Source organism: Cavia porcellus, unplaced genomic scaffold, assembly GCF_034190915.1.
Source record: "Cavia porcellus strain 051 isolate PalLab524CR breed Dunkin Hartley unplaced genomic scaffold, mCavPor4.1 scaffold_18, whole genome shotgun sequence".
In the NCBI taxonomy this organism is placed as follows: Eukaryota; Metazoa; Chordata; class Mammalia; order Rodentia; family Caviidae; genus Cavia; species Cavia porcellus.
The window spans coordinates 27,577,999-27,596,924 of record NW_026947501.1 but is presented as its reverse complement, the minus strand read 5'-3'; positions in this window follow the sequence as shown (position 1 = coordinate 27,596,924).

Genomic DNA, 18,926 nt, shown 5'->3' with positions numbered 1-18,926 from the left:
TGGGATTGACTTCTGCTTAGAATGCCAAAGAAGGCAAAACAAACCTTCCTACCTGGGAAGAGAAGAGAGGATATTGGGGAACATCATTGCTGAATTCTGTGGTGAAAGTTGAAATTTTTGTTTTGTTGACATGACTAAAACATTTCTTATGAGCATCTTGTGATAATTTTTAAGCTATATTTGTATGATTAACTTGCTCTTCTAATGCATTATATATACTGAAATGTAACATCTGAGAGGCTGAAGTAAAAGAAGAAAAAAATAATAGCAGACCTTTTTAAAATCCAAGTAGCTACAAGGCTACAACAGAAAACCAGTAAGTTTGAAGATACATTTTTGGTAAGGGAAAATTTGGATGGTAAAATAATTTTTTGTCCTAAAGTAAAATGACTAGTTGGCACCAGAAACACAAGGAAAGATAAGAGCAAAATTAAAGTTTTTTTAAAGAAAATTAGGTTATGTTAAATCAAGGAAAATTTGTAGAGAATGAAATATGAGAAAAAAGTTTTATATCTGATTAAGTTGGTTATAATTAGAATATTAAAGAGTTTTCTAAAATCAAATTTTGATGCTAGAGTCACTAAAATTTAATTCTCTATGTTTAACATTGATCTGCTTATAGAAAATTAGCAAAATTTACAAGAGTTGCCCTAAGAAACAAACTTTTATGATTTTTTTTCAACATTTTTTCATGTTTCCTGCTATTGCTAGTTTTTAATTACATGGTGAAAAATCTGCCTTTGAACAGTTTTGCCATCTAAAACCTGGCCTGTGCCTTTTTGTTTTAAGTAGGTTCATCAAGTAATAAGTCTGTCTGTCGTCATTAACATGGTTTCCTAAACTTGTGAAAAGTCTAAAACTACGTTTTGGTTCTTTTTTGTTGGTGATGTTAACCTGAATAAAATTGTTACATTGTCACACTGATAATCAAAAGGATTGGATATAATTAATCTGAGGAATATATCTATAAACCAAAGAAAGCCCATTGGTCCTGATACAATGTGTCAGTCATGATTGCTGCCTTAAAATACTGCATAAAATACAGATGCTCCCCATTTAAAACCTTTGTTTAATGACTGTTTGAACTTACTTATATATAGTTCTGTACCTCTTGTTTATAGACCTCAGTGACTTTTTTATTATATACTACACCTTGTTTGTATACTGTAGTACTATAATTTTTTTATTGTACTATACTGTATTATAGTTTTATGCCCTGTTATACATTATAGTACTATATGTAAGAGTTGTACAAATAAAAGCAATCATTAAGTTGGTGTTTCCTTTGACCATTTTCTTTGCTCTGAGTGTTGTACATATTCTGTATGATTCCTCATTTAGTGACCAATTTAACAGCCCAGTCACAGGCACAGACTCAGCTGTGAAACGAGGAATGACTGTAAGTAACTGAATTATCCCATCAGTTACTAAATTCATCAGAATTCTAACCATGCTTCTTTTTTTTTTTTTTTTGGTACCAGGATAGAACTCAGGATCTCACGTTTGCCAGGTAGACACTGTGCTGCTGATCTATATCCCTGACAATGTTCTAAGTCTTTTTTCATTCACAGTTTTGATGCTTCTCTGAAGCTTTTACCGTCAGATTCATGAAAAAGAAAAATACTACTGACAAATTGGTTCTTTGTTTTGGTAAAAATTGCTTTCTAAATTTATTGTTCAAATGTGGTAAAAAAGGGTTATGACAGGACTTCAACCACCAATCACTTACCCTCCAGCATGGGACCTGTTAAGAACAACAACCAGATCAGTGATGCATCCAGAAAGAATCTCATACAGACAAGGGAGATATAGGAAAAGTATAAGTACTGTCAAATCAAGATAGAGTCACTTCTGTCAGCCCTACCAAAAATTAAAGCAAATAGGCAGTAAGGATAAGTCCTATGAATGCATGCCTATTGGTGACTAGCACAAAAGATTCTGTCAAAATCCTAAATTTGGCAAAGTAAATTTGAGTTTAATTTCATAAAACTGCCATTGGAAAATCCCGATTTTGAGATGTTCACACTGAATATTTTATATACCAAAGACAGTACAAAGCTGGTATTGAGGATAGTTCCAAAAACAATAACTAAATTGATTGCTGGGTGTACAGTGAGCTGTCTTTGTCCTCTCTTACTGTTCTCCCATGACAACATAACCAGATGCTTTGATGCAACAGAAGCAAATGTTATGCTGAAGTAGCACACCCACTGTGCTGAGGCACAACTGGACAACCTTCTAAGAACTTGGACTTAAATTTATTTTGTTTTCTTGGACTTAAATTTATGTTCTAAGAACTTGGATTTAAATTTGTTTAATGCCACTAATATGTCTTTTGTCTGATACAGAAACAAATGAACATAGGTAAACCTATGTTACAGGATACAGTGTTTGGTGATCTGGAGTGGCTATGTGCCACAGAGGTGGAAGTAAGAGGGGAGTTCCTCTCCATCTTGAAAATAACGGCAGTACATCTCTCAGTCCTCTGTAAGTGTGGCACGGGCCCCCACAGGTCAATGCGGACCCCTGTACTTGTGGATACTACCTGTTATGGATTAAGAACTGGTGATCAATTTAACCCCAGCTGGATTACATCAGCATGGCGCTGAACATGGATGTCCCACCTGAGGAAGGTTACCAGCATAAATAGAGACGTGGAGAAGGAGAAGGAAGGTGTTAATGTGTTATTGCATTGAGGCACTGAGGCATTGAGGGTTCTCCTATGAGTTGCTGTTTGAGCCGTTTGGTTCTCTTGGAGAAACTCTGGCCCTCACATCAAGCATTGCTTCCTGGTTCCAGAGGGAAAGATGTGTGCTGCTTGGTCTCCAGGATGAACTCATCATGTTGGCTTCCTGGCATGTACCAGCTGTGCTTGTCAGAGGAGCAGCTCAGGGTCTCTGTGTTGCTGAGGACGGCTGTGGTGCTTTTCAGGTCAGCCCTGGTCTTTAAGTGTGACTTCTTGGCTCCAGTGTGGAACCCTCAGCCCACCAGCACAGCTCCTTCACCCCTCTGGCATAGACTTTCTGGATTCCACAGCTGACCTTTGGGTCTTCCTAGCATGGATCCATAAAAAAGACTGGTGTGAGTCCTTGTAGGCTTTAGACCTCCAATTGGACTCGTGGGAGGCATTGTCATGAGCTCTGGGTTTTCATCTGGACTCATGTGGGACATTGCTGTGGGATTTAGGCTCTTAACTAAATATTCTATGTATTTGGTGTTACGGATAGATTTCTTGCATTTTCTTATGTTAATTCCTGGTGACCATCATAAAATAATATTATAAACTCCATGTCCTGATTCTAATTGTTCTCCACACAACCCCTGACTACAATACTACCTGGAAAATATTTTATTCTATTTGCTTGATATGTTAGCAGAACTTGTCACAACCTATTATTTTCTGTATTGATGTTTTTGGGATTTGGTTGCAGTGTACATCCTAGTGTGTCACCTGAGGGACATTGCAGAAGATGGATGTGATAAGATTGTAAGGGCATTCAGGCACATGAAGGCAGGGATGGAGTACATCATCCCTAAGAAAATAGGGACGTTTCACACCATGTCTCTGAAACACACCTTTTTCATTCCCAAGACTTGCCAACTCAAGGGGGCATTCTAAGCAGATAGGAACCAGAGTCTGAAAAATTGTTGTTTGAAGAACACTGCTAACTTAGCAAATTACTGTTATCTGTTGGAGTGGTCTTCTGGTCCAGATGCTAAATCAGCTGTCCCATGGAGTGCTATTCATGGAAAAACACACATACACAAAAATACAACCATTCCTGAAGAATCTAGAGAGCTGCTGAGCAATAGCCCTATCCAGGCACCACTAGACTGACTCAGTCTGCTAATCAGTATGGTCTCTCGCTCTTGGATTTGACTGGGTGGGAACGTTGACCTATTTGCACCTCCAGTGGAATTTGTTCACAAAGTGCTATTGAAGATCTTCAATATGTGCTTCTCATAGACCTCCCTCACAACTGAGTGGTGAATAACTGTGCTTCAAGTAAATGCCTGTTAGATTTAATAAACCTTATCTTTTCAGAAAGCGGTCTCCATGTATTTTCTTTGGTGATATAGAAATCTCCACTGCCCGAGCACATCTGGCCATGACGAGACAAGGTCACATACCGTTTCCTACAGTTCACTTATAACCAGTTTGGGTGGTAGTTTTAAAAGGTCATTCATTATCCTCTTCAAGGAGATCTTTTAATCATCAGTTAAAATGAATGAGAGTTTTTTGATAAATTCTTTTGATTTCTCAAGAAAAAAGTACCTTAAACATTCTGACTTTCATGTGACTCATCCATAAGATGATCACAATAATAACAGTGATAATTCATCCATGAATGAAAGTAGTATATTATGTATTACATGATTTATATGGATGAAGATATAAGTTCTGGAAAGAGAAAAGCACAAACTCAAAAGAATACTACATATTGACAATTTAAAAGTATCAAAGAATAGTGAATTTACTAATAAATGAAATTCTATTAACATGCAATATTATAAAACATTTTTATTTTATTGAATATAATAAAAAATATCAAACAGGTGATTTTGGATAAGCTAGTTGTCTTGGCTACTCTTCTTTCGTTGCTGGGACAAAATATCCAGCACCTTGGAGGAAGGAAGGAGAGGCTCATTTAGCTTACAGTTTGTGAAAGTTTTATCTGTAATCAGCTGGCTCCAGTGCAGGGTGGCATGGCACTAGGACAACACTTCAAGGAAGCAGCCAGCAAAAGCAGCCAGAGCAAAAGGGGAAAAGAAAGCCTCTTCTCATGGCTTTGTAAGCAGGCTACCCCCCGCCCTTGGGTGATTATAGCATTCACACGATCTGCATACCTTATTGCACAGCCTGAGGATGTTACAAAATAAGGATCCTGGCTCCCTGCTGAACCACTTAATTAAATTTCTAAACTTTTCAAGTTGACACCAGGTATCAATCACATAGAACATACAGAAAAATAGTATCATTTAAAATGTACTGTACCAAGCATCAAAAAAAATATGAACATCTGGATTGTCATTATTCATGTATTCCAATAAAACGTGCCATAATGTCTATAATCCTAGCACTCAGGAGGCTTAAGCAGGAGGATTGCTTCATGTAAGAAATTCTAGGCCAGCCTGGGCAGCCTAGTGAGACTCCCCTGTCTCAAACACAGGCTAACAATAGCAACAACAACTGGCACATCCAGATCAAACAATAAGTGCAAAGGCATTCCATTTCTGTGCTGATTCATGTTTCTGAATAGTACTCCCCAACTACTGAATGTTAATCCCTCTGGATAGACATGTCAATGCATCTGCTTAACAAGGGGGAAAAGATTGAAAGATCATGAAAGTTTTTATTCATCCTTAAAACCTAGTTTGTAATCATCTTCCATATTCAAGAAAATGTTATCCCCAAAATAATCACTTCACTTCACTTCACTTCATACAATGAAAAGTTGTGTGTGTGGAGGGGAAGGTTATTTGTTTTTTGCTGCTGTGAATTAAACAGAGTTTGCACATGCTAAGCAGATTTTCTGTCACTGGTTACACCCATGACCTGATTTTCTTCCCCGTTTTTTTTCAGTGTTGAAGAGTGAACCTAGGGTGTTTTACAGCTAGCTACATCCTCAGTTCTTTTCATTTTAAAAATTCTGAGATAGGATCTTACTAATTTGTCCAGGCTGGGCTTCAACTTGTCACCTTCCTGCGTTACCTCTCAAATACCTGGATGTACAGGCACTAGAACAATTATTTTAAATTTTGAGACTCAGAAAACCTCAAAGGTCTTCACAAAATTGTCTTAAATAAATGTGGAGTTAGAGTTGTGGGCTTCACTTTTTAATACTTAGATACTTATTTTGATTCTTAGCTTTTGAAACTTAATAAATACGTATATTTATGACTAGGAGATATATCCTCTGTTTAATAAAAAAACTATTGTAAAGATATAAATTGGTATTCATCTAAAACTTAGTTACCAAACACAAAGGAATGTGTCCTTTTGGTAGTGTTAGGACACACCATTTTTAAGAATCCATGTAATTTTTTAAAAATGACATAGAACATTGATAATTCTGTTTCCCCTTATTTCTAAAACCACATTCATTGAATTAGCATATTTATAGAGTCATTTCTGAAACATTTCTAAAATGTTGATCTTCAAAAGTATCAAATGTTGAAAGAGGCAATGAAAACACCAAACAATGGAATATGACTTCGAATGATTGTGATAAGCTGCCTTTTCCTAGAAACACCCTATTCTACCCTTAACTTTCTCCTTAGCCCCTTAATATAAGCATTTTCCAGACCAACTTCATTTTGCCCGCTCTGGTGCTTCACAGTATGCTCTTCCTGTGTTCATTTGAAATCCTTAGTCCTTCATATCACATCTAAAACTGCCCCTTCTTTCTTGAAAATGTCATATTTTCTCTCCTTATTTTAAATTTACTGGTCCTTACTTTTTGTATTTTGCTTTCGCCTACCTATGCAATTCTGATTCTTGTTGGTCTGTGCTAATGGAAACAGTCCCAAACTTACCCTAAAATATCTGCCTACTTACAGTCTCATATTTTCCCTCCTGTCTCCTCATACGTCTTCCCACCTAGTTTCTAAAATATGTGACTATTACATTCTGAACAGCAGCACATTGGAAGTGGAAATATTAGTGAAGGAAGACTTACAAATGATACATCTGTGTATACAATACCAGCTTTCTATACCACCTAGGATTTTCCATTTTTTCTATTGATCCCTTGAATAGAGTTTTACCACTGAATTCTCTTATCATTGTGAAAAAATGAGGACTGAGTTCCTTATGATTCATGTATATGGACTGCCTTTGCATGAGGAAATCTAAGGGTATATCTTAGTTACTCTTCTTGTTGCTGAGACAAAATACCTGATCCCCAAGTTAAAGGATGAAAGGTTTATTTAGATCACAGTTTTTAGAGGTTTCGGTTCATAATTGGTTGACTCTGAGGCAGGATAGCATGGCAGAGGGACATCACAGAGGAGAAGCAGTTCATGGCTGACAGAAGGTCACAAAACAACAAACAAGATGGCCACAGCTCTATCTATCCCTTATAGACCTGATCTAGGCTACTTAGGGTGGGCAGCACTTACACCTTTAATCTTAGTGTCCTTGGTCCTGGGATTGCACCATGAATCAATTCCAGCTTTACACATTCTAGATCCAGCTACCACAGAAAAAGCCCCTTCTATGGCTGTATTTGGAGGGACATCTAGATACAGCCATAATAGGCTATAGTCGTTTTTTCCTGGTGGTCAGCTTTGAAGAATTCCCAGCTTGATCTATCTGAGATAGTGCCTGTGAGAAGGTATTGTGTGATACAAAATGCCAAGAAGTTAAGGTCATAGATCAGTTTTTAAAGATAAATATTGCATTTATCACAGTTTTTTATTTTAAAAATAAAAAACAATAAAAAATGGTACAAAATTTCAAAACAAGATAATAGAGTAACAATGGTTAATACATTGTATATTATCTTGCTAAGATTACAAGATACAGGCATAAAAGTTGATTGAACAATATAATCTTTCTTTTCAATGAACTATGAGAAATTAGTATAACTATCTTAGCTATCTTGTGTATCTATATATTTTTTCTTTTCCCATCATTCTTTTCTCCTTTCTCTCATCCGTTTCTCTTTCCTTTTGAACAGTTTTTTCCCATTTCACAATATCTATTGTACATTTTGAATCTTATTTACTCTTTCAGTTTCTCACAGTAGGGAGACAATACAACATTTACATATGCAAGTCTGACTTAGTTTATTTATGAGTATGGTCTCAAGTTGCATCCATTTACTTATAAAAGCCTCAAGTTTATCCTTTATAACTGAATTGTATTCAATTGTATAAAAATACATCTTTTTTATCCATTCCTGGGTTGACAGGCATTTTGATTGTTTTCAGGATTTAGCTATTACAAATGTGCTGCTATAAACATGGATACACATATATTGCTGTGGTACAATGTTTGTAATTCTTCTATATAGATACGCAGAAGGGCAATAGCTGGGTCCAGTGGGACCTTTACTCCTAGTTTTTTGAGAAATCCCACATTAGTTTCCAGAGTGGTTGCACCAGTCTATGCTCCTCCAACAGTGGAGAGGCATTCATTTTTCCACATAGTCCCACAAGCATTTGTTATTTGTTGATTTCTTGATGACGCTCATTCTTTCTGGTATGAGATGGAATCTCAGTGTTGTTTTAATTTGCATCTCTTGAATGACCAATGATGTCAAATATTTTTTTCATATATTTATTTGCTATTTGTATTTCTTCATTTGAGAAGTGTGTATTCATCTCAGATACCCATTTTTGGATTGGATCTTTCCATTTGGGGGAGGTCTGATTTTTTTCAATTCTTTATATGTTTTAGGTAAGTATTTTGTCTAAGGGACAACTGGCTGTAACTTTTTCCCCAGTTCTTTGGTTGTCTTTTCACTCTGTTGATTATTCCTTTTCCTGTGCAAAAACTTTTTTAATAAGGTTACATCCCACTTATTTATGCTTTGTAGCATTTCCCATATGGTCTAGCTTTTGTTTATGAAATGCCTGCCTACTTTTTTTTTTGTTTGTTTCGAAGATCTAACTCACAACCTCATGCTTGCCAGGCAGGCACTTGTGCCACTGAGCTAAATCCCCAGCCTTGTGCCTACTTCCCTTTACAGTAGATAATTTATGTTTTAATATTTAGATATTTGATTCATTTTGTCTCTAGTTTAGTGCATGATGAGAGACATGGGTCTAGTTTTAGTCTTTGGCATGTGAAAAGCCAGTTCTGCCAGCAACACTTATTAAAGAGGCTATCTTAACTCAGTGTACATTTTTGAACTTTGTAAAAAATAAGGTAGCTGAGTATGTTTGGAGATCCATCTGCATCTTCTGTTCTGTTCAAATGACCCTTGTTTCTTTTGCTATTACCATACTGATTTTATCATAGTAGCTTTGTAGTGTAATTTCAAGTCAGGAATTGTGATTCTCCCTGACTTACCTTCATTGTCCAGAACTTCTTCTGATATTTTAGGTCTCTTTTGGTTCCAAATGAATTTTAGGAGTGTTTTCTCTTATTCTGTAAGGTATGATAATGGTGTTTTGATTGAAATTGGATTAAATCTGTATAATAATTTTGGGAGTATGGCCATTTTCATTTGTTGGTTCTTCCTATCTATGAGCCAGGGATTTCTTTCCATTTTCTGATACTCTATCTCCTTTTTCAAGTTACTATAATATTTTATGTATAGATTTTTACTTCCTTTGTTAGCTTGAGATCCAATATTATGCTGTTTGTTTGAGTTCATTGTGTTTTTCTGATGTGAGGATTTACCACTATAAATTTCCCTACTATGACTGTTTTCATTGTGTTCCATAAGTTCTGGTATGTTGTATTGGCATTTTCATTTAATTGTAGACACTGTTTACTTTCATCTTTAGTTTTCTCTGTGACCCACTGGCTATTCAGGAGGGTGTTGTTTAATTTCCACATATTAATGCAGTTTTTGTGGTTTCTTTTGCCAATTTTATTGCACTGTGGTCAGGTAATATACGTGGGATAATTTCATTTCCTTTGCATTTACTTAACCATGTTCTATGGGCTAATATGTCATCTCTTTTGGAGAAAGTTCCATGTCCACCAGAGTGTAATATTCTGATATTGTTGGGTGGAACACCCTGTAGACATCTACTAAGTTCATTTGTTCACAGGATTATTGTAATTTTGATATTTCTTTGTTGATTTTTTTGTCTTATTGATTTGTCTAATTGTTAGAGTGGAGTACTAAGGTCTGCCATTACACTTGTGTGAGTGCTTATTTGATTTTTCACATCCATTAATATTTGTTTTTTATGTAGTTGGTTGCCCCAGAGGTTGGTACATATATATGAAGGATTTTTATTTCTTCTTCTTGGAATCTTCCTTTAACAAATATGTGGTAACCTTCTTTGTCTCTTTTGGTTAGTCCTGGTTTGAAGTTCATAGTTTCTGCAAAAGAATAGCTACCGCTGATACATCTTGACTGCTTTTTAACACGTTATTTTTGTGTTATTGGTTCCCTGTTTTTCATCTCTATTTAGTTGCTTGCTCATCTTTGTAGTTTCTATATATTGGTGTTCTTACAGTTGTGGCCTTCGTTTTCTACTTCTAATACATGCTTTAGAACATTCTAAAGAGCTAGTTTGGTGATCATGAATTTCCTCAGGTGTTTTTTGTTATGGAAGTGTCTTATTTCTTCATCAATTCTGAAAGATAGTTTTATGGGATACATCATTCTGGGTTGGAGGTTGTTTTCTTTTATGACTTGAAATACTTCACTCCAGGATCTTCTTTGATTTGACAGTTTGTGTTGAGAAGCCTGATGTGAGTCTGATGGGCTTTCCTTTATAGGTGATTTGCTTATTTTCCCTAACTGCTTTTTATATTTTGTTCTTCTGCTGAATTTCTGAAATCTTGATTATTATATGTCTTAGTGTAAGTTTTATTTTCATTATGGTAGCTTGGAATCCTATATGCTTCATTTATTTGCATGTCAAATATTTTAATCCATGCTTGGGAAATTTTCTGACATTGTTATTTTTTATTTAAAGAAAGAAAGAAAAAACAAAATAGAAAAAAGGTAGAATAATATAGAATTTAAAAAAGAAAAATTAACACTAAGAAATCATTAGTTGATACATTACATATTGTCATTTTAGAAATAGTTGTTCAAGTTACAAAATCAAAGCATAAAAAGTGAATGGACACTCAGACATTGACAGTGCAAACTATTCTGTTCAACAATCCATCAAAAATTTAGTAATATGATCATCAATCTTATACACTTATACATAGTTACATCATTTAGAGCACTTTCCTTCCCTGTCATTTTTACAATATCTATTATACATTTTGGGTCTTATTACTTTTTCAGGTTTTTTTTAGAATTTTTTTTTGGTGGGCCAGGGATCAAACTCATGACCTCAAGTTTGCCAACCAGACACTTATGCCACTGACCTAAACCCTTGGCCCCAGTTTTTATTATTTTTTACACTAAAGAGACAATGTGATTTTACTAATGTGAGTCTTATTTATTTCACTTATGAGGATAGTCTCAAGTTGCCTCCATTTACCTATAAAGGCCTCAAAATATCCTCTTTTTTTCTTTTGGTTTTTAAAAAAATTTTATTTAAAGAAAGACTAAACAAAACAGAAAATAGGTAGAAATAATGCATACCTTCAAAGAAAAAAATAAACAGTAAGAAATCACTAGTTGATGATTGTACATTGTCGTCTTACAAACAGTTATTCAAGATACTAAAGTGGAGCATATAAAGTGGGGATTCAAACAGTGAGACTGCAACCAGTTCTGTTCAACTATCCAACAAAAACTTAGAAATATGGTTATCAATCCTATATACTTAAACATACATGCAGTTATCCATCTCTTCAATTATGTTGAGATTGAACAAACCCAAGCAGGCTAATATCACTCTGAACAAAGAATAATACTATTGCTGGGTTTCACATTATGACACACCAGGATCAGCACTGGGTACTTGAATGTCTCTTTTTCTTCAAAGTATCTGTTCATTTCATCATGTGTCATAAGATGAACTGTTTATAGATTCTACATAGGCATGAGTCTTAACATGTATTTCTATCCTTTCTATATTAGAGGGAGAAACAAAACAAAGCAAGGCAAAACAAAACATATTCCTATAAACACATGAAATGAAATAAATATATAAGACCATTGTACAAAGAGTTCTACCATGGTTCCTGTGTTGTCTCTTGTTATCTTCAATAGAATTGGCTATATCATCAGACATAGTATAATTGAATATATCAGTACATAACAGTATTAATAAAAACATAATTTTGTATATAGCATAGAACTTCAAAAACCGGCAGTTATCAAACCAGAATGTGTATCATAGAGTCTTGTTATCTTCAGTGTAGTTGCCTATACTCTCAGACTTGATACCATCAATCATATAAGTTTTGAATAAAATCTTCTATACCTCATTTCTGTTATGCTCTTTTTTGCCATCAGTTGTCTGTTTATCTTCTTCATTCTATTTTATTCTCCATTCATTGAGGCCTCTCTGCCATTGTTCCTGGAGTCCTAGTACTTTTCTCTCTCTCTAGAATGCCCTGCAGTATTCTATGAAGAGTTGGATTGGTGGCTGCGAATTTCCCAAGTTCCTCTTTGTCTTGGAAGCATCTTGTTTCTCCATTAATTTCTAGAGACAGTTTAGCGGGGTATATCAATTTGGGATGGAGATTATTTTCTTTCAGGGCTTGGAATATTTTGCTCCAGGCTCTTCTTCACTTGATGGTTTGTGTCAAGGGGCCTGCCATTATTCTGATGGGCCTTCCTTTACAGGTTATCTATTTCTTGTCTCTAAGCTTTTAATATTCTGTTCTTATATTGAATTTCTGGGATCTTTATTATATGCCTGGGTGTAGCTCTGTTTTGATTGTAGGTGGCTGGAGTTCTGTAAGTCTCATATATCAGAATATCATTTCCTTTTCCTATGTTTGGGAAGTTTTCCTTAATTATTTCTGTGAATAACCTTTGTAGTTCCGTTATTTGTACCCAGCTTCTTCATTCACATTCTTTATTCTCAAGTTATAGATCCTTTTGTCATCTTCTAGCCTTTGTATTGTTACTGCTTGTTTCCTTGTTATTTTTAAAAAGTTTTCCCTTTCATACTCCCACATTGAAAAATTGTCCTCCAGTTTGGATAATCTTTCCTTAGTTGCTTTCAAGCTGATTTGTCATCTTTCCATAGAGTGTTTAATTTCCTGGTAATCTCTTTGAATCTGCTTCATGTGTTCTATATTTTTTTAAATATTCTTCACCAAATGGTTCTCTCCTTTGTTTGAGTTCCTCCTTTCTTTTGTCTGTGTCTGCTTGAGGGTTGCTTAGTATCTCTTTTATTAATCTTCTTATATCTTGCTTTATTTGGCTAAATATTTCACTTTTGAACTCATCTATGAGGTCCCAGAGATATCTCTTTATGTCCAATGGTGTTGTGTCTGATATTGCATGTTTGTGCTTACCTGTCCTGGATCAATGTTTTCAGGGTTGGGACCTGGGAACTTTTTGTTGTTGCTTCCTCTTCCCATCTTTTTTGCTTCTTCCAGGAGGTCCCAGTTTCTTTCTTTGTTGGTTACAATTCTTCTGAAGCACACTGGCTAGATGACCCTTCACACTGCAGTGTGCAAGTGAGTTGCAGATATGGACAGCATATGCTGGCTCCTCCCCTCTGGGTCAGTCAAGCTGCTGTGGCCTGCACTGTATTACTTTGCGCTGCCTCCCCTCCAGATCAGTCAAATCTCTGAGGCTTCACTGGGTTAGTGTAGGGACTTGATTTCGGATAACCTATTGGGTCTCAGCCAGGTCACGTGACCCATGCCTGTTCAGGAAGGGAAAAATTGACTGAAGTCACTGTTGCCCCTTGTACTTGCCAGTCCTGCCCAGTCCCAGAATGTCAACCACCGGAGCCCCTCGATTTATGGAATGGCTCCGCTCCTGTCACTCACTATAGGTCGATGTAGGCACCCTGCCAACTCAGCTCTCTGTTCAATTCCATGACCCCTGAACTCAATGTAACTGCACCTCCAGTGAGTCAAAGTGGTGGGACCTTGGACGGCTGGGCAAGTCAAGGCAGGACCTTGGCAAGTTGCAGTGGGACCTTGGCAAGTCACAATGGGACCTCAGATGGTCAGCAAATTGCCTGCTTAATTTCTTCTTGGGATGATAGAATTCATGTCCTCTGTTTGGGGCTCCCTATTCTGTATTATGTTGAATTCTAAGTTGACTATCTCAGGGAGCCTCTGTAGCCAGTTGTTATCTATCCACCATTTTGCTCCTCCTCCTCAAAACAGCCTTTTAATAGCTGATTACCATTCCACTGTATAAAAATACCACATCTTTTTCATCCACTCTGCGGGTGATGGGCATTTTGATTGTTTCCAGGATTTAACTATTATGAGTTGTGCTGCTATAAACATGGGTGCACATATATCACTGTGACATGACCTTTTCAGTTTTTCTGGGAAATTACCCAGGAGGGGAATAGCTGGATTGAATGGAACTTCCAATTGTAGTCTTCTGAGAAATCTCCATACTGATTTCCACAGTGACTGCACCAGTCTACTCTCCCAACAACAGTAGAAGAGTATTTCTTTTTCCCCACAGCCTCACTATCATTTGTTATCAGTTGATTTCTTGCACATGCCCAGGTGCCACTGGCCTGATGCCTTATTGGTTGCTTCATCCATCAAAGACTCATCATATTATTTTAACTCATCTTCCAATAATATTTCCCATACCAAATATTAGAGATGTACATTTCAGTAATTTTTCATGAGACAATGCTTATCTAAGAAGAAATTGTGTAAGTATTGGTAATGTATATATACAAATTATACTATGTACCTTTTTCAAGTCTTTTCCCCTTTTAGCTCATTTTCATGCCATAGGTAGTCTATTCCCTAATACTGGTACATGATCCTTATCTAATAAAATGTTCTTCTGCAAGTTAGAGAAGTCTCTATCCTCTATATGTTCCTATGGAAACCAATAGCTATTACAAGTTGGGGTGGCAGGTGTAAGATTGGGAGAAATGTGGTGTGTTGTCATCTTTTAGTGTAACAAACACTTGAAGTAATCAGCTTTAAAGGGAATGGCTTATTTTGGCTCATGGTTTCAAAAGGTTCAGATCACCTTGCTTTTGGGTTTGTAGCACCATACAACATAGTAGGGACCATGTAGTGGAGCAAAGTCCTTACTACATGGCCAGAAGAAATAAGGAAGAGAAGGATTGCAAGAAGGAGAGTCTCATGATCCCTTTCAAGGGCATCTCCTCCATAGCCAGAAAATTTACCACTATGCCCTACCACTTCAAGGATCTATCACCTCCCAATAGTGTCATGCCAGGACTAACACTTTAACACACTGGCCCTTGGGAAATTCTAGATCAAAATATATTGCATATAGCTTGGCATGATGGTACATGCCTGTAATCCAAGTATTTGGGAGGCTGAGGCAGGAAGATTGCAGAGAGGCCAGCATGATCTCTACAGTGAGTTCAAGGCCAGCTTGAACTACATAGCAAGAACCTATTTCAAAAACAAAACTATTGCATGCAGTGAGATCATTTTTATATCAGTACAATTTTCACATGTTAAAATATTCAATTCCAACATTCAGTTCAATTGATTTATTAATTAATTTTTTAGTACCAGGAATTGAACTCATAATGTGGCACTTGCCAGGCTGTGTTGCTGCACTGTATCCCTGGCCCTTCAGTTCTATTTAGTCATACATTGTCTTTTCCTGGTCCTTGGTCCTTATAACTATTTTCTATCCATGTTTCCAGCCACTTAATTTTATCTTGCACTAAAACACCATCTTAACTTCTGAAATAAAAATGTTTATTCTCTCCTGATCTAAACTCTGGTTTTTTCTTTTTTGCTTTGTAATAGGCAAGTTTGAGCAACCTAAATTCCACCATTTATTAGCAGTTTAATAATGAATACTTTCCATGTTGCTTTAGTCCCTGCATTGAAAAAAAAAAACCTAATATCCCAGAACTCTACCCTTAAGATGAGCTCAGTGAGAAGTCTTTATCTGCCTTAATCTTTTTAAAATTGTATTTTATTTTATTTTGGTACCAGAGATCAAACTCACTCTTGGCAGGCAGGCACTTATGGCGCTGAGCTAAATCCCCAGCCCTCTATCTGTCTGCCTTAATCTTAACACTGTTTCTGCTGGTGAAGTTGTGTGCCATTTGGTCCGATAACTTTGCTCACCCATTCTAAGTGTTAGTGAGGAGAGCTGAGGGCTATTCTTTTACTGCACTAAGAGCCTGTAAGATCAAGATTTCTTTCCTGTGAGGCTGATCACAGGTTAGATTTCCATGCCAGTTGTCCCATGCATGTCACAGTAACTCAGCCCTTGCCTGCCTCCAGAACTCCAACCAGTGAAACAGAACACTGTTATTTGCAAATAAGGTGACCATGAGAAAATCTAAAATGTTTGCCTGAATCTTAAAATTGAGGACAGGTGTGGTGGTACATGCCTGTAATCCCAGCACTCAAGAGGCTCAGGCAGGAGGATCACTGTGTGTTTTGAGGTCAGCCTGGGCTAAAAGTAAGTTCAAGACCAGCCTGAATTGCTAATGAAACCCTGTCTCAAAAGTTAAAAAAATTGATTTATTGTCATAAATGTGTTATTTCTGTTAAAAACAATAGTAAGGGGGAAACTAAAAATAAAATAGAGTTTACCTTCCTAGAGATACATTTCCACTGTCCCTTAATTTACTGTCTACTAGCTCAGGGAGTCCAAGAGAAATTTTCATGAATGAGGCCCCAAAGTTAAAGAACACACGTGTGTAAGACATCAGCAATAACAGTAGACAGCATGGAGTGCAGCAGAGAATGCAAGGACAATAGTGCAAGAGAGCCACCTGCATCGTTAGTGTATAATTCTTACACAGGTTGTTATCTCATATTTACATTCTTGTACAGTGTTGTAACCAGCACATACATGTTTACCTGTGCTAAGTCATGGCTATGTATTGTGCTAGACAAGTGGAATCACATCCTCAGGTGTCCTTAGGTACCCATGAACTTTGAAGCAGTTTGAGTGGTTCCTACACTCTCATTAGAGATTTATAGTGGCCAGGATTCTCTCTAAATCCTGTTTTTGTACTTACTGTTGCCTTGTCCCAAAGACCCATCCCTGCATTTTGTATACAACATGATAGGTGAGATTGCTCTAATACAGCCAGACCATTTGCTCCTGAGACCTTTCCAAATTCTCTCCATGGTCTCTTTTTGGTTTTATTAAACACTAGAAGCCCTCAAACACTTATATAGCACTTAGGTCCTTACAGATACGGGCAGGTCTTATTAGTATTAACTACTTATTCAGCTGTTTGCTGCTTTAACTAAGGCTTTATCCTGTATTTTCCATTTAAGTATATTTTGAACTTGTTCATAAAAATATTCTTTCACCTCTTATTGGACTCACCCACAAACTCTGTTCTGCCTAGCTCTTTGTCAGCTATGACTGAGAATGCCTTTGACTTTGTTCTTACCCTAAATTTGTGTCTTCAGCAAATTTAAATTACAAGACCAACAGAGCTTTTCTGTTTTCTGATAGATTTATGTCACATTTTGTTTGTTATATTTATAGACATTTGTATTGTTTGTACTTTTCAACCACTGTACATCAGTTTTTTTGTAAGTTCTAAGATTGTATTTTAGAAAAAAGGGGACCACATGCAGAGGGAAGGGGCAACTGCTGCTCTCTCCCTGAGCCTCAGCTCACAGCATGGGAGGGGTGACTATAGAGGAACAGTGACTACTGGTGACTCCAGAGGCCACCTCAGAAAAACCAGTGGAAAAGAACACTGTGAATTGCAGTGGCTGGCGAGTTATTCAGGTTCAGATGCCCCCCAAGAGACGGTGATTGGGTAGTAGCTACTTTGGAAAGAGGCCAATGGAAGTCAGAACTCAGAGCAGCTGTGGGTTGGCTCTAGGTGTCAGGGTGAAGCATAGGTGAATTCAAACACGAAGGAGGTCAAGGAGCTGAGTTCAAACTGACATGAGGCATTCAGAGTGTTGTGGCTGGAAAACTCAGGTCCCAACCTCACAGCCAGAAAGCAGAAGTAGCCTGAACTTCAGTGAAATAAAGAACCAGGCCTTTTCAGATTATATACCACTGCCATAATTCTGCCGCCTTTCTGGGATCAATCAGTATGAATTTGAACTCTGTCTTCCCCCTCTATCAAATAGTGACAGCAAAGACATACCCTGAAGACAACATTTTTTTCTGCTTTTCTTCCTTTGCTTTTTATTTTTATATATTTATTTTTGAAATACTTTTTCTATTTTTTCTTGATTACTTGTTCTTGTTTTTAAAATAAGTTAGATCATTGCTTCAAGTTTTTGTTGTTTTCATTGTTTTGTTCTTGTTTCTGCCTACTTTCTGTTCCTCTGCTTCTTCACCAGTTCCCAAAGCTTGCATATCTTCTTTTGTCCTCCAGTCTTGCTGCTAATCTCTTTCTGTTCTTCTGTTTCTCTGTTTTTTTGCCTCTTTCCTTTAAAATTTTCTCTTTTGAGGAAGAGAAATTGAGGTGATATTTACTGTACACAATTTTCTGGTTTGTTTTAGATTTTGTTACATAAATATAAAATCTTGTTCATACAGTTAAAGGTGGCAAATTAATAGTTACCGGAGTTTGTCATTTGCAGCATGGTTTTGGCAATAGACAGGCCTGAGGATCAGTGGAACAGAATAGAAGACACAGACGTATGCCCAAACACACCCAATAACCTCCTCTTTGACCAAGGAGCCAAACAGTTCACTGGAAGAAAGATAGCCTCTTTAATAAATGGTGCTGGGAAAACTGTATTTTCACATGCCAAAGACTAAAACTAAACCAATGTCTCACCATCCATACTAACCTAAAATCAAAATGGGTCAAAGATCTAAATATTAAAACCTAAATTTGCTGGATTTTGCCAGCTGTTCCTCAAACACAAGACTAATTTCTAGAATATATGAAGAACTCAAAAAATCAGACCCCCTAAATTTAAAGACCCAATCCAAAAATGGGCATCTAAAATAAAGACACTTTTCAGTTGAAGAAGTACAAATAGTAAATAAATATATGAAAAATGTTGAACATCACTAGTCATTTGAGAAATATAAATTAAAACAACACTGAGATTCCATCTCCAGAAAAAATGCTTATTATCGAGAAATCAACCTTTAACAAACCCTTCTCTACTGTTGGTGAGAGTGTAAACTGGTGCAACCACTGTGGAAATCAGTGTGGAGATTCCTGAAAATACTAAAACTAGAGGTTCCTTTTGACCCATGCCTTGTTTCCCCTTCTTGGTATCT